Genomic DNA, 16927 nt, shown 5'->3' on the forward strand with positions numbered 1-16927 from the left:
AGGAAGGCAGTATTGTACAGTAGGATTGGGGCAACCGTTTTTACCTTAAGTGCCCCTAGTGAGGTTAAACGAGAGAGTGGGCTTACTGAAAAGAGAGGACATCAAGCTCAATGAGGATAAGGAAGGACCGTGCCTGACGCGATGACCGATAACTCCCCATTCACAGTGGCAAGCCAAGGGGGCCGTTCTGGGTTCACAGCGGCTGGTACCCTAAGGACTCGCTGAATCCTGTTGGAGTGGATGGGGACGGGGCTAGAAGAACGAGGGCTGCACAGCGCCCCCAGTAAAAGCCTAAACAGCGCGGGACGTTCAAGTTTCTCAGACCTTGTCACAGAACCAAAACACGTTGGGGTGGTAGCGACTGACAATACCCAGGAGGATTGAATATTATTAGGGTCACTGCAGCAGAATAAAAAATTAAAACAAACAAATGAACAAATAAAGAGGATAAAGAGGACCTGTATTACATAAACCATGACGTATTTCAACAATCTTAAATAAACTTGTCAATTCCCTGTCCCTTGCGTCCATCGAATCAGCACCTCCAGAGATGGCCAGGGCGTCAGGCCCCCTCAATTCTTTCAGCTGGCAACTGTAGCCTGGGTAGAGTTTTCATGGTGGTAACCCGGTACACGTCCTTATCTATAAACGGGTATCTGAAACAAAAGATCCGATGTCACTAGTGGTTCCCCTTGGCTCGATGTCCCTCTCCTGTTTGGCACATCCACAGAAACAGTAGCATAACCAGGCACTCCAACCAGGAACCAGCACGCAAATCTCCTGATGCGGACTCACCACATCACCTGCCTGGAACCTGCTTCTTATGCTCAGAAGGAGGTGCCCCCAGCGGAGGTGCTTTTGCCTCGGCTGCTTTGAGATTTTCCATCGACATACTCCCTCCACGCATCCACTTTCGGGGCCCTGATTAACCTTTCCTCGACACTCTTGTCTACCCTCCGTGTGTCCCCACACCCGTTGCCATGATGGAGTACAACCATGCTCCACTTAGCCGGGGACTGAGATGCTGAGAAATGCATCGTTAGGCGATTTTGTCTGTGTGAACATCGCGGAGGCACTTACACAATCCTGGATGGTACAGCCTACTGTTCCTCAGCTACGAATCTGTACAGCATGTTACTTCACTGAATACTGAAAAGATGACTGAATACTGTAGGCAACTGTAACACAGTGGTAAGTATCTGTGTATCTAAACAGATTTAAACAAAAAGGTTCAGTAAACCTCCAGTATACTCTCACAGAACCACTATCGCATATGTGGTCAGTCATTGAGCAAAGCAAAGAAAAATGCCTGCATCTGGCCAGTTTAAAATAAGTTCTATCAAACTTGAAAGATATAGATCATTCCAAACTTATAAAACCGCCTCTAGAGAATAAAGACAGAAGGAATGGTCTCCAATTCATTCTGTAAGGTGACTATAACGTTGATAGTGAAACCACACAAGGACAGTCTGAGAAAGGATCATGGCAGGCCAGTCTCACTCGTGAATACGATGCCGAAAATCTCAAACCAGATATTAGCAAACTGAATCAAGCAGCATATAAAAAAGATGACGAAGTTTATTCCAGGGATGTAAGAGTGGAATAATATTAAACAAACAATACAATTCAATATATTGGAAGAGAAAACCCACATAATCATCAATAGATGCGGAAAAAAATTAAAACTCAATTGCTGTTTATGATCAAGGGAGAAAACACTTACCAAATTAAGAATAGAAGGGAATATGCTTCATTCAATAAAATGTGCATACCCAAAATACTGCAAACATTGTACTTAACAGAAAATCGTTAAGCTCCCCTTGAAATAGTAACAAGATAAGTGACTCCCAACGTCATTGCTACTGCTCAACACAGTATTTTCTGAGGTCCTGACCAGTACTCGGAGGTAACGGATGCACCCCAAAACAGAAGCTGTCTGAAGGAAAGCAAGGGAAGACATCCCATGATTTTGGAGGAAATTCTTTTATATTACAAAAATATCAGTTAGCTCCAAATTAATCTCTAAATCTAGTGCCGTCTCGGTTGGAATTTTCCTCAGAAACTTGACAAACTTGTTCTAAACTTTACATATATAAATAGAGGTCCATAAATAATTAAGTCAATCTTTAAAAAGAAGGAAAAGAGGGAGAACTTGCCCTCGAGACATTGACATACTTCAAAGCCATTTAATAAATTTTTAAATGGTGACAGTGGCCAAAGAACAGATAAATTACCCAATGGAACGGAAGAGAAAGCTTTGAGATAAACTTGTGTGTAGGTGGGAACTGAACATAACATTAAAGTGGTTCCACAGATCAGCGGAGAGCAAAGGGGGTGCTTACTATGTGATGCTGGAAAAACTTGTTTTCTAGATGGGGAAAAATTAAATTATTCCTACACAACACTGTACAGAAAGGCTCGAGACCGCGGCGAAGGACTGAGTTACAGGTAAAAAGTCCACACAGAATCAACATCTCAAGCAGCCTGTTCTACTTACTTTCTCACCACACGAGATGTTTTATGCAGAAGTTTGGGGTTGGACTCTGAAGGTTCAGGATAAATGCCTTGCCGGAGCCAAGCTGACTGTACTGATCTCTTTTTTCCTTTAAAAAATAATTTTTGGAACCAAAGTTTAATTGACTTATGTTAGTTTCAAGTGTACAACAGAAAGATTCAATATTTGTATATATTGTGAAATGATCATCACAATAAGGTTAGTTAACATCCATCTCTTGAATTTACATCTTATCTAAGCTTCTCGAAGGAATAAATGCTCAACTAAAACTAGAGATTGCGAAAATATTCATACCCCATGTTCTGGTGTCCTTTCAGGCTAAATGTGACTTCTTCTGTTAAAATGTCTATTTTCCATCATGGAATAAATTACATAGGTAATTTATTACAAGAGAACAAATGTTCAAAAGTATATATCTGATGAAAATAGCTCTACTGTAGTTTCCATTTTTATACGATTATCTGTGTTGTAAGAGAACATTTAAATCAATCTGTCCTTTTTTATTATGATTAACTTTAGACGCATTTTAATGGGTCATTTGTTCCCTCTCTTCCCCAAGGGTTCACTGCGAGGTACTCCCCTGTATGTGCGGGACCCGGCAGGCCTCTCTCTCACGCCCTCTGACCCACGAAGGAAAGGTTTCTGACGAGGACTTCGTCATTCAGTTTGTGGTCCAAGTACAGAGCGATGGCCTTGCATTTCTCTTCCTTTAGATCAATCCTAAATCTCAAGTGAATAAAGTGAGTGTTTAAGTCAGCTCCGATATTACTTACATGCACTTTAAAAGATAAAAGTTCGATTATTGTTAAAAAGGACCTACAGCATTTGCCCACGGATAAGATCCGGACAGAAAACATAGATAAATGAAAGCAGTCTGGTCAAGAATGTAGGTACATTACAAATTTTTATTTAAATTTATGTTACTGTAGCTACCTTATATATAAAATAAACTTGTAACAATATTAAAGTTCTTGATGACACTGAAGATCTGCTAGGTGAGAAGGAGAGGATGGGGGAGGGTGGACATGCCCCTACTGGCAGGTGGACATCTCCATGCCCAGCGGGTCCCCTCCCAGGGCCCAGGTCTCAGATCAGACGCAGGATCAGTGTTTCGATCACTTAAAAGAGCCAGGAAAACCTCTGTCTGGCTTCCGGAAGCCCCAGTGAAAGCCGAAAGTCATGCCCTTCCTTGTCCCTTGGCCAAGCTGCTCCAAGGTAGCTGCACTATGGCGGTTGGAGACTTTTCTGAGGGTCCCCAGGTCCCCAGCAGAGCAGGTGACAGGGAGCAGTCTAGGGGGTCGGTGGGGGAGCCGGGACCTGGGCAGAGGGAGGGCGCCAGGGGCCTGCAAACCGGAGGGAGGGCCGGCTGCCGCCGTCTCTGCGGGTTTTCTCCCCTTGTCGCCAAAAGGAGGTGCGGCAGTAGGCCCGGTGCACCCCTAGTTCCCTGTCCACCGAGGCAGACTACCCACTGAAGCCCTCGTGCCACCCGCTCGTCAGGGATGCGGGTCCCCTGAGCGAACCTGTGCCAGGGGAAGCCGCGACCCGGGGCTTCTGCGGCTTCGGGCGGAACGGTCTGGAAGTCCCTTTCTTCCCATGTCAGCTCAATAAAACAGTCCATTTGAATCGTTTCTATAGTAAATGGCCGACACGACTGTGCAGTTCAAAGGTCACCGGGCTCACAGCCAGTGGCATCCGCAACAGCGGCATTTGCCACATTTGCACGCTGGGGACGCAACAGGTTTCCGGGGCCACGTCCCGGGAACAACCACGTGAGGCAAGTGCTGCTCTCGCCCCCGTTTTTGAAATGAGGAAAGTAAAGCTCAGAAATGGTCCACAACTCCGCGAAGTCACAGAGGGAACAAGAGGTGACACAGGCTTTGGTACCGGCCGCCTGATCCCCGGGCCCCACGTGGTCCTGGCGTCCAGTCGTACCTGCCACAGGCACTGCGTGACCTTGCTCCAGTCGTTCACCTGTGCAGATCTCGCTTTCCTTATCTGCTTTGCAGGTGTTTCGCACTGACATGTGAGGACTATTATTTGAGCACTCGCTGTGTGGGGGGCGTGGCAGATAGGGGTTTTCTGAGTGGACTTTCTGATATACATTAATTTTTCAAGGCCATTTAGCTTCGGAGGCCTCTTCCGCTCTCTGGGATTCACTGCCTCGTTTACCCCTCAAACTGAATTGACCTACCCATCCCCCAACAAGCACCAGTGATTAGCTCTTCGTTTTCTCAACTTTTGGACAAACTGTTCTATTTGGAGTGCACTGTTTCTGGGGAGGCTTTTTCTCCTCTGCCTGTGGGTTGGGGGACCCACACGAGCTCCACCTTGTAAATCTTTCCTCATTGCCTTGAACCTTTTCCTCTTTGAAGAACTCAGACTTAATCATTTGGGGGTCCACCTGCTCACGAGTACCGACACCGACTCCTAGAACATATCGAATTCCAGGGCACACAGGATTTGTAGCAAAACTTGCTTATGTGCAAATCACTTACACTAAGGAAGCAAACAAACCCACAGCATTATGAAAAAAATTGGGGAGTGAGGTAGGTAGACCAGAATACTGCACTCGGAATTGGAGACATTGGAGTTAAAATCCCAGTACCCACCCTTTTTAAAAAAATAGTGTGACTTCAAACAAGGAAATTTCTTCTCTGAGCCCCAATTTTCTCTATTTCCAAAGTAACATTTTTTGTTATTTTGTAACTGTACGGCACACTAAGTATTAATTATTTAATCCTCATAGATAGGTATTTTAGTTCCTCATTTTACAGGTGGGTTAAGCTCAGACGGTTGCCAAGTAAGTAGTGGAGTCTGAACTTGAACCAGGTTCTTGGCTCCAGAACCTTGTTCACAGCAGAACCCTCACCGCCTTAGGAGTGAGTATAATAATACCAGCTGCCAGCTCCTGGGCCTGACAGTCACTCTGCACGCTCCCCGTGATCTGTCACCGAAGAAGCCAGGTGTGGGAGGGAAGCAGAGTAAATGTCTAATAACTCGCACGCTCTTCCAACCCTGGCAGAAGTCACAGCAGCATCCCTTGGATTTTATTCAACCGCAAGATTGACTTGTGACTCCGCTAAAGAGTGGGGCCTCTGCTTGTCTTAAAAACATGGAGAGAGTTGAGTGTTGCCTTTCAACTCGGTGTTCAGGGAGGGAGCCTGCAGAGCCCACAGAGACACTTACTGTGCAAAGCACAGTCACGGAGAGACCACAAGGAGCAGAGAACCGGTGCTGGCAGCTCTGCATTCAGCGGAGAGGACTTGTGTCCTCAAGATGCTTCGGCTTTGAGAAAGGTTCTTTCGTGAGAGTTTCAAACTGGTGGCCCATGGCCTCATATGGCCACAGAACTAACCTGTTTGGCTTGCAAATGATTGACCTACAGATTTTTTTTAAATGCAATTAGTCTACGGCCATGCCACCCTGCACAAGCCCGATCCCGTCTGATCTCAGAAGCTAAGCAGGGTCAGGCCTGGTTAGTACTTGGATGGGAGACCACCTAGAAAGACCAGGTGCTGTAGGCATAAAAAATTTAAAAAATAAGGAATTGTAAACCGACGAGGTCCTTGCAATCTGTGAGGTCAACCAAGGGTTGCCTCACCTAAAAAAAAAAAAAAAAATGTAATTAGTTGTCAACATTTAGCAATAAGAAGAGTTTAGCAAATTGCTGACCTATTGAAAACTCTGAAGGTCTGACAGCAGCCTCACATGCCAGCTGGAGCTGAGCAGATGCTGGTGCCATTGGAACAAGCATGCGCACCACTTCCCTACAGCCATTCGCCCTCCCCCCCACCCCATACCCCACAAGGAGCCCATCTCACTGATACCCATGCCTCCCGGACTCCTCATGGCAGCTGAGGCACGAGCCCTATTCTAGCCTCTGTGGGTTTTTTCCTGACATCAGCCCTTTCGCCAGGTGCCTAGCACATTTGTGGTTGAAGGCTGCCCACTTCGGTTCATTAGGGACCACTTCCAGGTTAAAAAATAACTTAGCCTTGCTAAAATGCAAACATCTCCTCAGAAGCCATTAAGGCAATGGCTTTAATAATAAGGATTTCAGGCATCCAGAAAATCCATTTTATCAAATGGCCTTTTGGCAGGGCTTGCTTTGTAATAAACCATCTTCGGAACATAAAATATATACATTTTAAGACTGTAGTGTGTTTTCTTTTTTTTTAATGTTTTCATTTTATTACAAATGAACCTTTTGAAAAATGAATAAGTCAAAATGTCAGAATTGTATAGTTAATATGTTCCAGGTGTCATACCTGCAGAAAACTGTAATGACGACCAGCTCGCAGCTAACTTATTAAGGGGCCGTTTCTTGAAAACTCATGAAATTGTACGTACATTAGGGAATGAGACAGACTCTTTCACGGAGAGAATTTTTGTCATAATTCTTCATGAGAAAATTTTTGAACCTCTAAATTAGGATATGTGGTCTGAGATTTTTTATGATTTAATAGTTTCTATGAGACTATCTTTTTCCGGATTGCTTTTAGACATACTTTAATAATAGTTAAACTTGATAAATTAATATTTATCGAGGATTTGATTATATGTGATAAATTGTCAAATCTAGATCTTTGGAAAATCTAGAACTACAATCCCATACATAAGGAAAGTCTATTCAGAAGCCAGTGGATATGAACCAATATAGCTGTGTCATCAACGTCATAGTTAGGAATATTGCTTCTCCCATAATTAACCAGCAATTTTGAATTTATGTCATACTTAGCATCTCTCAGAGCACATGGTACACAGTATAAGAAGCATTACCATTTATCCAATGAGACAGCGTTGCTGACTGGAAAGAACAGGAGCGTACGTGGTAGTTTGAAGTCTTACATGTGCTACCCTAGTCCTGTTGTATCATATTCGACACAATTAAAATAATTTCCTGTCCTTTTAAAGATCTACAGAGCAACTCATGGTCTTTGTTTACCTTTAATTTTCACAAAATACTCTAACCATAGTACATCATAAGGAATGAAGGTGGTCGTCTACTTATATTTTGTAGGACACATAAAGCTCTCCACCGTGGAACGTCACTAGGCTTTGAGAGTCCCTGAAATCACTGTTGGGGACACGGTGGCACCAGCCAGAGGAGAACACAATGCCACCTCTCTTACCTCGGTGTCATTTCAATTCATAATATCACATCCGCAAAAACATGATATCCATTTATTACAAAAACTCTCAATGAAGTGGGAATAGAGGGAACGTATCTCAACATAATAGTGTCCATATATGACAAATTCTCAGCTAACGTACTACTCAATGGTGATAAGCTGAAAGTTTTTCCTCTAGGATCAGGAATGAGACACAGATGCCCGCTCACCACTACTATTCAACATAGCGTTGGAAGTCCCAGCCAGAGCACTCAGAAAAGAAAAAGAAATTAAAGGCATCCATATTGAAAAGAAAGTAGTAAAACTCTCTCTATTTACAGATGATTTGATACTATATATAAGGAACCATAAAGACTCTACCAAAATCTATGAGAACTAATAAATGAATTCAGTAAAGTTGCAGAATATAAATCAATATACAGAAATCGATGGTGTTTCTATACACTTACAACAAACTATCAGAAAGAGAAATTAATAAAACAATTCAATTTACAATTGCATTAAAAAACCACCACGGAATCAGTGTAACCGAGTGGATAAAAGACCCATTTGTACTATAAAAACCATGACATTGATGAAAGAAATTGAAAAAGATACAAATAAATGGAAGGCTATATCGTGCTCACGGATATGAAGAATTAATATCATTAACATGTCCCTATTCCCCAAAGCAATGTACACGTTCAGTGCCAAAATACCAAAATTCCGATGGTATTTTTCACGGAACTAGACCAAATGATCCTAAAATTTATATGGAACCACAAAAAAAACCCGAATAAACAAAGTGATCTTGAGAAAAAAGAACAAAGCTGGAGGTATCATACTCCCTGATTTCAAACTATACTATAAGCCTATAATAATCAAAACGGCATAGTACTGGCATAAAAGCAGACACACAAATCAATGGAACAGATAGAGAGCCCAGAAATAAACCTGTGGCTATATGGTCAATTAATCTATGACAAAGGAGGCAAGAATATACAATGGAATAAAGACAGTCTTTACAATAAACGATGTTCAAAAAACTAGACAGATACCTGCAAAAAAATGAAGCCGAACCACTTTCTTACAGCATATATCAAAATAAACTCAAAATAAATTTAAAAATTAAATTTCAAAAGCATAAAACTTCAAAGCATAAAACCAGAAGGAAATATAGACAGTAAACTCTGACATCAGTCTTACCAAAATTTGTTTTTTCAATATGTCTCCTCAGGCAAGGTTAACAAAAAGCAAAAATAAACACAAAGGACTATGTCAAACTAGGGACCCCTCGGGCCCGTTGGTGGGAACGTAAACGTGCAGCCACTATGGACGACAGTATGGAGGGTCCTCGAAGCTTAAAAACAGACCCACCATATGACCCAGCAATTCCAATTCTGGGTATTTATCTGAAGAAAATGAAAACACTAATTCAAAAATTTATATGCAATCCAATGTTCATTGCAGCACAGTTCGTAATAGCCAATACATGGAAGTAACCTATGTGTCCATCAATAGGTGAATCGATAAAGAAGAGGTGATACATATACACAATGGAATATTACTCAGACATTCAGAGGAATGAAATTTGCCATTTGTAACAACATGGATGAACCTAGAAGGTATTATTCTAAGTGAAATAAGTCCAACTGAGAAAGACAAATACCATATGATTTCACTTACAGGTAAAATCTAAAAAACAAACAAACAAACAAATAAAAAAACCTGAACAAACAAAACAAAATAGAAGCAGACTCAAGATACAGAGCACAGACTGATAGTTTCTCAGCAGGGGTGTAAGAGGCTGGGTGAAAAGGTGAAGGGAATTAAGGAGTAGGAACTTCCAGTCGTAAAATAAATGAGTCACGGGGATGTAATGTACTATCTATCACACATCTAGTGTGGGTTAAACCATGCTGTCCTATTCCATGGTGACATAGGGAAAATAGTCAATAACAGCCTAATACATTTGCATGGCGACAGATGGTTACTAGACTTATTGTGATCACATCGTAAGGTAGGTATATAGGTGTCAAGTCACTATGTTGTACACCTGCAACTAATGTAATATTGTGTGTCGGTTACACTTTAATAACTTTAAAACATCTATAGACACTGCCAAATTGTCTGAGGACCACTGCTCTATCATGCCAATGGACTTCTGATCTGTTTATGTAATTTAACATGGGCAGCGTTAGGTCCAAGCTCGCGATAGCTCACCCAGAAAACTGTCGAAATGTAACCAGCTTTTAGGGCTAGCATGCCAGACGCAGACTGCAGCGATCACACTGACACCCAGACAATTATCTGGACTCAAAATTATGATCCTCGTGGTCAAGCCTCTTCAAAATTCGAGTACGACGACTATTCCCCCGGTTTCTGAGAAAGAAAGTAGTGAGTTCTTCAACTTTCTTTTTCCTATTCCTAGTCTGCAATTCTGCTAAGCATGCCCAGGCTACACGAAGCTGGAACCTGGGTTACATGGCAAATGCTAGAACATGTCAGGCGCTGTTCTCTTCACTAAGTATTAACTTATTTAATTCTCCCAACAACCCCACGGGGTTACCAAGATACCGAGCAGTTAAGCAAGTTGCCCCAAATCGCATCGCAAATTAGTGGCAGTGCTGTGGGTGGCATGATTTGCCTGTCTGGTGAAGAAGGCGACTCTGGCTCACAGGGGGGTGGGTGAGAGGGAGGCGTCCTCTTCCACCTGAGCCCTCGACGACGAGAAATGGGTGTGTTTGTGGACAGGAAGATGTGTGTGCAACGCTTCCCTGAATCTTTAAATTTGATTATTTTATCTCCGGAGACCTATTACTCTTTGTTCCAATCCTGACGAATAAAATTGTGGCTCAAGTCTGAGACCGCAGATTTTTAATTAGCAGTTGTTAATGAAGTTTTCTAAAGTAAAAATGATCATTGATCCAGGTACTGTTAGAAGACAAAATTCTGAGCACTGTTGCAATTTTAAAAGACTGTTGACTAGAAAGGCCGAAAATTATCTTTAAGACTTGGCAACAGTAAGATTATAAACCCTAAGGCACACTGAGGCAAAGCACTGGGCATGGACGTCCAGGACCAGGAGGACCTGGACTAGGGTGGCTTGCCCTGTGGCTCTGGATGGGGCCAAGAGACCAACCATATACATTTCACTTTTTCAAAGGGATATTGTGAAAATATGCACAGAACGATAGATTTAAATACATTCAAATCTAATATCCAATGTACTAAAGCATACTCCAGTTCATTGCAGATCCTTTCTCTGGAAATATCTCCCTTTCTGCCCCTTCAACATTTGCTGTTACCTTCCCTCCATCCTACCCTGATCCTTTAACTGCTTGGGTCCCTCCAAGCCCAGCTCAAATGCCGCCTTTACCCTGAGGTGTAGCCAAGCTCACAATCACAGGCCAAGCCATCGCTCCCCTCCTTTGAAGTCAGGTGGCCACTCGCCAGCTCTGCTCTGTGCTGTGTGCGTGTGCATCCAGCCCATCCAGGCTGAGACATCCTTCAGAGAGAGTTCCTCCTCATGTAATAGCTCCCCAATTTATCACAGAACCTACATACAGTAGCCAGTAAACATTTGTTGACCGAATCATTGATATCGTTTGAATGTTCCATCTGATCCCAAAAGATATTCCAAATGACCAGCCTAGAATTGGTGCCTCTTTTGGAAAGAGAAAATTGTAAACCCTAAACACTTTGATTTCACTCTTACTAAATTTAAAGCCATAGGGGAAAACATCATGATAATATTTCCTTGAGAGATAGGATCAATGACTCAAGTACTGTTGAGAAAGCAACACTGAACTTGTCATTCCCCTTGGACACAGAAAAAGGAGAAAACGAAAGATATTTCCTTAACCCAGTCACCCTCACAACACAAACAGAAAAGAGCATTAGCGAGTGGGGTGAAGGGCTGAACATATTCGGATTTTTAGCATCATAGAGTTGAGTTCCTGGCTAATTTTTCTCTATGAAGGAAACTCTCTTGTAATAATCTCATTTGAAGAGCACATTTGTTTGCCTCTGTCTAAGGAATTGAACCTTTAACCTTGAATCTAGGGTTATAAGTTTAAGATACTATATTTATTGCGTTTATTATAGGAAAATATAATTGAAAATTCATTTGCCGTAGAGATTTAATTAACTCACCTAAGCTTAATGTAGACACCATCTCTACGATGGTTAGTTTGCCATCTGATGGTTAGTTTGCCAAGTTATACCCTTGTCCTGTAACTTCACCAGTACATATGTTGCATAAATTCACTTTCTAGGCAGAAAGCACTCAGACGCCTTGTCTTGACATTCTTTCTAAGGCCCATTTTAGAAAAATACATTTTATGGTTTTAACAGACTTACTGAAGTAAAACATGAATCTTATTTCTCCAGTATCCTGAAATTTTCTGTTAGATGGCTTAAATGGCATTTCTTGAAAAGGCAGTAAGGTGGAAAGCAATCTTTCATTAACAAAGGATATTACAGGTTCTTCCCAAAAGGTTGTCATAGTCAAAATGTCTAAATGACCATCCTACATGTCAGTACCAATGCACAGAATCCTGTCAGCTCAATGTTTTCTCTGAAGCACTATTTTAAATGGCAAATGGTGTTTTTTTACGGGGAGGGGAGTGTTTCGGAGCTCCCTGTAGGATCACTACAGTGTCAAGAGATCGCGTGAATTAAATTGCACTGTTTGCATTTCCGTGACACTAGCAAATGTACTGTCATTCTACCGTGACTGTTTTGGTTGACTTGTCATTTTAATGAATGAGGAAACAGTTAATGAACAGCTCTATGTCAGCCTAAGGTGAAATAAAGTACTTCATGTTTTTAAATAGCAAGACGGACCCCTATTAAGGAGCCAGCTGGATATTGGTGCCTAGAACCCTGCACCGGAAAGGAAATCCCGTGGTTTGTTTCTTAGATTCATATCTGTGACTTATACAAGTAACTTTTTGCTTAACTTTAAGTGCTCCGGTCTTTTCTGAAGACACTGCTCTTTCTTTTGAAAAGTAATAGGAATAAAAAGTTACCAGAAGTGAAAGAGACCATTTTCCTCCTGAAAATTTTCTTGAGTATGAAACTTTCTTCTCTTTACCATACAGCATAGAAAAACATGAAATAATTCAGAATCGCTGGTCCCTCTAAGTGAGCCTACATGAGAAATGCCATGTGGAGAAAGATCTTTTTGAATTAACTGACATATCGTGCTGGGCTGGAGTTTCAAGCTCTGGCTACGTTCAGAAGACTCAGATTCAAAACACCGGTAAAGCTCAGGTGGTGATTCGGCCCCATTCCCTGGCACGTTAACTTCTGTAGTGCGAACCGAACCGTCAGATTAAAAGGCACCGAGGAGTCAGGTGACAGAACCAGCGAGCGAGGACCCCCTTTCTCAGCTCCTACGAACTTCCCTACGCGAGTCCACTGCACTCGGGGTCCTGGGGAGGCCGCACGCGGACTGCCACCCGAGCGTTCAGACAGCGACCCGGGCGACCCGGGAGTGAGGTCGTGGAGGTGGCCACCGCAGCCGCGCAGGCGCGGGGGGCTGGCGGGGGTACCGTGCGTCGGGACTCAGCGAGTCTCTCCCTCCCGTCACGCTGCAGCCCGGGCCCTGGGACTTCAGGACGCTGGGTTTCTGCCCTTGGCCTGGAACTTCGTGGTCCGGTCACAACCACAGTCGCTGACTCCAGGCCGTGCTCCCTTCTGCTTGGCGCTGCTGCTTCGCCCTGGGGTGTCCCGTGCCTCCGGCGCGGGGCGGGTCTCTGCTCCCGCCACCTGTGCATCACGCCTCCAGGGGGAGCGTCGCTCGGCCTTCGCGCGACCCGGGACCGCGGGCTTCTGTTCTGAGTCCCTTCGAGGACTGTCACCTTCTGCATAAGAAAGACCGTAGCTTCTACTTCGCACGGCACGCACCACCCCGCGCTCCGTGCGTTTAAAATCGTCCTTTCCGCTTAGACACCCAACTGAGGACGCTGTTCCTCCGTGTCGCTCGTGGGCGTGGCTGGGGCGGGAATAGTCGTTTATGCCACCCCTCTCCTCCCCTGCTGTCACCAAACGTCAGCTGTCCAGCACAATCCATGGACAATGTCTAATCCTATTATGCGGCTCCTTCGCGTATGTAAAGGAAGAATGTTCAAAACAAAAATTTTAGTTCATTTTAAAATTTCTACAGAAAATAAAGCACCACCATAAAACGCGGATGATACCATTAGCTAAATTATATGTAACCCATAGAACTATATCTTATTATTATATATAGTTCTACATATTGTATGCAAACTAAAGTGAATGCCCTGTGATGCTCTGTGACCAAAACAGCCTCCTGCAAAGTCCCTGCAGGACGAGGGGCCAGTGAGGAGGAGCTATTTTCGAGGGATTTCTCACCGCGCTGGTTCTGATTCCAAGGGCTCGCGTGCAGATCTGGTCAGTCACCGGGAGTCCCCGGGACTGGACGGGACTGGACAGGACGCGCCGTCCGCCGTGCGGGCGGAACCGGCAGGGATGCCATGGCGCGTAGCTCCGCGCCGGCCGCGTGAGAACCAGGCCCGGGCAGCGGAGCCTGCGGCCGCTACTGGCATTTTCGGCGTGGCAGGCGCTGTGCCCCGTGCCTCACACGTACTGAAGGGTTCAAGGCAACCCCAGGAGCTCTCCTTCCTGGAAAGGTTAAGGAACTCGCCCGAGGCCGCACTCCTAGCACGCGGTGCACCCGGGTTCAGGCCGGCGAGGTGCGCCAGGGCTGCGCGGTCACCTTGACACGCAGGGGCATCTGTCATCGCTCCTTATCTTCCTTCGCAGGGAGCAGAGCAGCGGCGGAGAAGCTGCTTAGTCACAGGACTAAGGACTCAGAATGCACCAACGTTGATTTAGACACAAAGGCTCCTAATTTTGGTTTCTCTTCAGCTTCGAGCAAACGGGAAAGTATTTTATTTGAAATACATGAATTTTGTCTTATGTCTTTAGAATCCTGCTCGCGTAAGTTGGCTTATGCAAATGGGCTATGGGGGTGTCTAATTCTAGAAGCGGACTGGAAGTAGACATGGGGCCTCCCACTGCCAAGATTCTCAGCTCCCTTCCTCTGGAAGCATGCTTTCCCTCCAGGCCTGGTTGCGGACCAGCCCTCTCTGCTTCCCAGTCCTGGCGAAACACAGATATTCCCAGCCCCCTCTGAAAACCCTCCATCTGTGAGACGAAGCTCTAGGCACTCATTCCCAATTCTCAGCAAAGAGACTTCCAACGGCTCCACATGGTCGGGTGTTAGCTGTGGTATCAGAGCAAGGCCATGTTATTCAAACGTGGCCGCTCCCTCAGATAACCTGAGTTTCTGCAAAGGGACACAGGCTGAGGGTGACAAACAGACATCGGAGCAGGTAGGTATCTACTACACTTAGATTTCGCTGAAACTCAAGTGAAGAATGATTTTCAGACCCCAACTCTTTCTGAGCCCATCGACCTCGGCTTAGCTGGACAGGGTCAGAGCGAGCGATGGTTCTTTGATAGTTATTTAAACCCCAGGGCTGGAGTGGCATTAACTAGCGCCTGTAAGAAGCAAAAAAGAAACACCAGAGAGAATAGTGGGCTTTGTTAGCGTTCCTTAAATGGGAGCATTAGTCTCATTACATTAGAAATGCAGCTTCTAGGGCTTACCCAGACACACAGAGAACATTCAGGAAAGATCATTTTCATTTTAGCAAAAGGCGCAAAATGAATAATATTAAATGCTGACGTGAGAGCGATGAAGTAGATGCTGGTATCACAACCTTCCCAGCCCCAGACCAAGGCCCGTCACAGAGCTGACAGCCGATCATACCCAGAGAAACTGAATATTACAAAGAACTATTTTATCAGGATAAAAAAATTAACACCAGGAGACAAGCATTTCATAGGCCAAGATGACATAAACCACGTTGTGTATTAACAAAACGTACAGTAGCCTCTTAAACTACTGGGTATTTCCTTGTTAATTTGACATCTCTGTCGATATCTAGTAGGTCAACTTTTTAGTATCTTATAATCTGTTTACATGAATTCCATGAAATGCTTATTTGCTGTGATCTTGAAGCATTAATGTCACAAATAATTACTACCTAAAATTTAAAAGTAAATATTAGTTTAAAATATTTTGTGTCTTTTTGCATATTAATTCAAACAAGTCACAAACATTTTTCCGTGAAGTTCTATTATGTAGAGCAGGTCGAGGGCCCACAGGAGAATTTTGTCCTTCAAGCTTATTGTCGTCACACTGTGCCTACCTCCACCCACCCCCGCTCTGTGGCTGGTATGGATTCTAACCAAAGTCTGGGCTAGGATGAACGATGGCGCTTCTGCCCTATAACACTCAGGGATAACGGCTTCATCCTTCTTGGAACCAGGCATCCCACCACCTCTACTCCAGGTGAAAGAAAACACAGCTCTTCCTCAGCGGGGAACTCTGCTGAGGTGAAAGGCTGCTGAGCTCCCGTCTTTCGCACGCGGAGGAAGCCACACCAACGAATCAATGTGGAATCAAGGGGCGCGAGCATGGGGTAGGGGGTACGGCCGCCTCAAATCATACAGTTACAGAAATCGAGAATTATGGACAGGTCAAGGTCGCAAAACCAGTTAGAGGGCAAGACAGAACTCCTTAATGGTCATCACAGCACAGAACTTCTCAGGATGCAGAATGTCCTTTTGACCCTTGGCCTTCTGGTAACTATACACTTAAGAATCACCACACTTTGCCAACAATTATTTGGGCTTCCTATAGCAGAAGTCTCACAAACTTCTCTACCCTGTGCGCAGCCTTCCAAGCTATCCTTGCCTAAAATTAAAATGTTCAAAACCAAATGACAGGAAGATAAGTATATTCTTTTTCCGGTGGGGAAAGGCGGATCAGCTCAGATCTCAGGCAGGAAAATGCCCTGGAGCGCAGGGGTGGGCACCACAGTGCGTGAAAGCTGCAGGGAGGCTGCGGACCTGTGGTGCGCGGGGCAAGAGCCTGGGGTAGAGGAATCCAGTCAAACATAGGCCCTGAGAAGAAGCTGGGGTGACTCTTTGGGAAATTAAGACATTTAAAAGCAATTACACATACAGGGGAAATTTTAAAACAGCAAACACAGGCAGGATGCGTGTCCCCAAAAGACCTGAGACGTCTTTAAGCTTTCTTCACTCTGGGCGGGTCTCGAAGCTCAGGGCTCGACCCGCTCACTCCTAAAGGCCTCCCCGCACAGAGCCAGTCTGCACAGACTGGGAGGGGAGGATGTTTTTACAAATGCCCAATGTCCAACAGAAAAATATAAAGCAACAGAAAAACATGGCCCATTCA

The 16927-nt window shown here is 44.3% G+C and overlaps 1 protein-coding gene and 1 pseudogene across 1 annotated transcript in view; both read left to right on the forward strand.

The window, feature by feature from the left end:
- ACTN2 (actinin alpha 2) overlaps nucleotides 1-16927 on the forward strand; it is a 389901-nt gene that overhangs the window by 98073 nt on the left and 274901 nt on the right. The window lies entirely within an intron of this gene.
- On the forward strand, nucleotides 5921-6039 carry LOC111729770 (annotated as a pseudogene).

The sequence above is a fragment of the Pteropus vampyrus genome, unplaced genomic scaffold, assembly GCF_000151845.1.
Source record: "Pteropus vampyrus isolate Shadow unplaced genomic scaffold, Pvam_2.0 Scaffold279, whole genome shotgun sequence".
In the NCBI taxonomy this organism is placed as follows: Eukaryota; Metazoa; Chordata; class Mammalia; order Chiroptera; family Pteropodidae; genus Pteropus; species Pteropus vampyrus.